Source organism: Felis catus, chromosome A1 (assembly GCF_018350175.1).
Source record: "Felis catus isolate Fca126 chromosome A1, F.catus_Fca126_mat1.0, whole genome shotgun sequence".
In the NCBI taxonomy this organism is placed as follows: domain Eukaryota; kingdom Metazoa; phylum Chordata; class Mammalia; order Carnivora; family Felidae; genus Felis; species Felis catus.
The window spans coordinates 51817194-51822319 of record NC_058368.1 but is presented as its reverse complement, the minus strand read 5'-3'; positions in this window follow the sequence as shown (position 1 = coordinate 51822319).

Sequence of the window (5126 nt, the reverse complement as noted above, 5' to 3'; positions counted from 1 at the left end):
TGTATTTCTGAGGGATTGGTTGTAATAATTCCATTTTCATTTGTGATTTTATCTATTTAGGTCATCTCCCTTTTCTTTTTGAGAAGCCTGGCTAGAGGTTTATCAATTTTGTTTATTTTTTCAAAAAACCAACTCTTGGTTTCATTGATCTGCTCTACAGTTTTTTTAGATTCTATATTGTTTATTTCTGCTCTGATCTGTATTATCTCTCTCTTCTTCTGCTGGGTTTGGGGTGTCTTTGCTGTTATGCTTCTAATCATCAAGACAGTATGATATTGGTACAAAAATAGACACATAGACCAATGGAATAGAATAGAGGCTCCAGAATTGAACCCACAAAAGTATGGCCAACTAATCTTTGACAAAGCAGGAAAGAATATCCAATGGAAAAAAGACAGTCTCTTTAACAAATGGCGCTGGGAGAACTGAACAGCAACATGCAGAAGAATGAAACTAGACTACTTCCTTACACCATTCACAAAAAAAATAAACTCAAAATGGATAAAGTACCTGCATGTGAGACAGGAAACCATCAAAACCCTAAAGGAGAAAGCTGGCAAAAACCTATGTGACCTCAGCCGCAGCAATTTCTTACTTGACACATCCCCAAAGGCAAGGGAATTAAAAGCAAAAATGAACTACTGGGACCTTATGAAGATAAAAAGCTTCTGCACAGCAAAGGAAACAATCAACAAAACTAAAGGCAACCAATGGAATGGGAAAAGATATTTGCAAATGACACAATGGACAAAGGGCTAGTATCCAAAATCTATAAAGAACTCACCAAACTCCACACCCGAAAAACTAATAATCCAGTGAAGAAATGGGCAGAAAACATGAATAGACACTTCTCTAAAGAAGACATCCAGATGGCCAACAGGCACATGAAAAGATGCTCAACGTCGCTCCTCATCAGGGAAATACAAATCAAAACGACACTCAGCTATCACCTCACGCCAGTCAGAGTGGCTAAAATGAACAAATCAGGAGACTATAGATGCTGGAGAGGATGTGGAGAAACAGGAACTCTCTTGCACTGTTGGTGGGAATGCAAACTGGTGCAGCCACTCTGGAAAACAGTGTGGAGGTTCCTCAAGAAAGTAAAAATAGATCTACCCTATTACTCAGCAATAGCACTGCTAGGAATTTACCCAAGGGATACAGGAGTGCTGATGCATAGGGGCACTTGTACCCCAATGTTTATAGCAGCACTCTCAACAATAGCCAAATTATGGAAAGAGCCTAAATGTCCATCAACTGATGAATGGATAAAGAAATTGTGGTTTATATACAGAATGGAATACTACTTGGCAATGAGAAAGACTGAAATACGGCCTTTTGTAGCAATGTGGATGGAACTGGAGGGTGTTATGCTAAGTGAAATAAGTCAGGCAGAGAAAGACAGATACCATATGTTTTCACTCTTATGTGGATCCTGAGAAACTTTACAGAAGACCACGGGGGAGGGGAGGGAAAAAAAAAAAAGAGGTTAGAGAGGGAGGGAGCCAAACCATAAGAGACTCTTAAAAACTGAGAATAAACTGAGGGTTGATGGGGGGTGGGAGGGAGGGGAAAGTGGGTGATGAGCATTGAGGAGGGCACCTGTTTGGATGAGCACTGGGTTTTGTATGGAAACCAAATTGACAATAAATTTCATATTAAAAATAAAAATAAAAATAAAATAAAATAATAAAATAAAATAAAATAATAAAATAAAATAAAATAAAATAAAATAAAATAAAATAAAATAAAATAAAATAAAATCCCTATGAGACATCTCTCCAAGATCAGAAATGATGCTGGCTGTTTCATGTTTCCATTTGGAAAACAGAAAGGGACTTAATCCTTAGTATCTCAAATGAAGTGAGGAACTGTCATACCCAACCCATGGGTTCCACTCCATTTGAGGGCTGGTTCAGACATCCCTCTCTTCCTTCACCAGCTTTTTTGGCACAATCACCAGAACATGCCTGTTGGCTCCTTTATCTAAGTGAGGAACTTCCGCTTGAGGCCCAGGATTTCAGGAGCTGTTTGGTATAATCCACCCCCTGCAGAGACTTGAAAGCTATCTGAGTAGTATTTGAATATTGTTTTCCATGAGGAATAGAGGAAGCTTAACATTTTTTGGCTGATCTCCATCTCCTGGCATCTTTGAACTTTCATTTTATTATGCTTAAAAGGAGAAAATGTCTGACTTTGGCCAATACTAGGACCTAGTTACTGTGTTTTATTTCCTTCACGGGTCTTATTACTTTCAGAAATTACTGTGTTTATTTTTTGTCTTTAAAACTGTTCCATGAGGGCAGGAACCTTGGCTGTTTTGTTCATTGCTAAGACTGGAACATAGGATCTAAATGAAGATTTTTAAGTTATTGAATAATAGAATGAATGAATGCATAAACAAATGAATGTTGGGAGATTATAACCTATGCATTTTTTTATACAGCACCTAGAACAATCCAGCAATTCAATGTTATTAGGAAAAGAATGTATCAAAGAAACTACAGAGACAATGATGTTAAAACGTCCTTCTTATATCATTCATAAGGCAATCATGATATTTAGTTTCCTCTCTTCTAGTGAAAAACTGAAACCTTTACCTGACCCATGTATCTCAACATTTCACTAATCTCTTTCAGGAGCCAGACTTCTCAAATGATGGGATAAAGATCCAGGAAATAAGATTCAGATGGTGCCAAACATTTATATTGTGATAAAGCCAACATGCAATTCTGAAGTACAAGAAAATATAACACAGGTAAATATTCATGCAACCAGCATAGGAACACCAAAATATATATAGCAAATATTAACAGACCTAAAGTGAGAAATAGACAGCAATTAAATAATAGCATGGGACTTTAATACCCACTTAAATCAAAGGATAGATCATCCAGACAGAACATTGATAAGGAAACATCAGCCTTAAATGGCATGTTAGAGCAGAAGGACTTAACAGATATACACAAAACGTTTCATTCAAAAGCAATAGAATACACATTCTTTGAAAGTCTATGTGAAACATTTTCCAGTAGAGAATATATATCAGGCCACAAAACAAGTCTTACAAAATTTGGGGGGATGAAAATCAAATAAATCATCTTTTCCAAGCACAATAATATGAAACTAAAAATTAATTACATGAAGAAAACTGGAAAACTCACAAATAGATGGAGATTAAACAACATGCTACTGAATAATCAATGAGTCAAAGAGAAATCAAAAGAAATTTAAAAATACTTTGAGAAAAACAAAAATGAAAATATAGCATACCAAAATGTGTGGGATGTAGCAAAAACAGTTCTAAAAGGGAAGCTCATAGTGATAAATGCCCACCTCAAGAAATAAGAAAAATGTCAAGTAAACAACCTAAAATTACACCTCAAGGAACTATAAAAAAGAAGAACAAAGCCCAAAGTTAGAAGAAGAAAGGAAATAACAAAGATTAGAGCAGAAATAAATGAAATGGGAGTTTAAAAAATGAAATAGAAAAAAAGATCAATAAAATTAAGAGCTGATTCTTTGTAAGATAGTCAAAATTGACAAGCCTTTAGTTAGACTCACGAAGAAAGAAAGAGGACTCAAATAAATAAAATCAGAAATGAAAGAGACTGTTGCACTGATACCACGGGAATACCAAGAATCATAAGAGACTGCAATGGACAATAATACACCAACAAATTGAACAACCTATAAGAAATGGATAAATTCCTAGAGACATACAACCTAACAAGACTGAATCATGAAGAAATAAAAAATCTGAACAGACCGATTACTAGTAAGAAAATTAAATCCATAATCAAAAGCCTTCTGACAAACAAATGTCCAGGACCAGATGACTTTGCTAGTGGATTCTACCAAACATTCAAAGCAGAATTAATACCAATCCTTCTCAAAGTCTCCCCCCAAAAAATAGAAGAGGAGAGAACTCTTCCAAACTCATTTATTAGGCCAGCATTATCCTGATAACAAACCAGACAAAAATGCCACAAATTATAAGCCAATATATGATGAACATAGGTGCAAAAATCCTTACCAAAATACTAGCAAACTGAATCCAACAACGGATTGAAAGGATAATACATGATTGTACCATGATCAAGTGGGATACAAGGATGGTTTGACATCCACAGATCAGTCAATACCACCTTAACAAAATGAAAGAGAAAAATTATATGATCATTTCAACAGATGCAGGTAAGCATTTGACACATTCAACACCCATTTATGATAAAAACTCTCAAGAAAGTGGGTATAGAGGGAATGTAATAAATGTCATGTATGACAAGGGCACAGCTAACACCATATTCAATAGTGAAAAGTTGATGGAGCACCTGGGTGGCGCAGTCGGTTAAGCGTCCAACTTCAGCCACATCACGATCTCACGGTCCGTGAGTTCGAGCCCTGCGTCGGGCTCTGGACTGATGGCTCAGAGCCTGGAGCCTGCTTCCGATTCTGTGTCTCCCTCTCTCTCTGCCCCTCCCCCGTTCATGCGTTCATGCTCTGTCTCTCTCTGTCTCAAAAATAAATAAACGTTAAAAAAAATTAAAAAAAATAAAAATAAAAATAAAAAAAAAAAACAATAGTGAAAAGTTGAGAGCTTTTCCTCTAAGATTGGGAAAAAGACAAGGATGCTCACACTCACTAATTTTATTCAACATAGTACTGGAAGTCCTAGCCAGAACAATTAGGCAAGAAAAAGAAATAACAGTCATCCAAATTAGAATGGAAGAGGTAAAAATGTCACTATTTGCAGATGACATATTATATATAGAAATCCATCAAAAAAATGTTGGAACTAAAAACAAAACAAAACCTGTTAGAACTAATAAACACATTCAGTAAAGTTACAGGATACAGAATCAATACACAAAACTCTTCTGCATTTCTATATGCCAGATAACCACAATAAGATATCACCTCACACCTGTTAGAATGACTATTATCAAAAAGAAAAGAAATAACAAGGGTTGGTGGAGAAAAGGAAACCCCTGCTGATGGGAATGTAAATTGGTGCAGCTACTATGGAAGATAGTATGGAGGTTCCTCAAAATATTAAAAATAAAACTATCCTATAATCCAGCCATTCCACTTCTTGGTGGTTATCCAAAGAAAATGAAAATGTG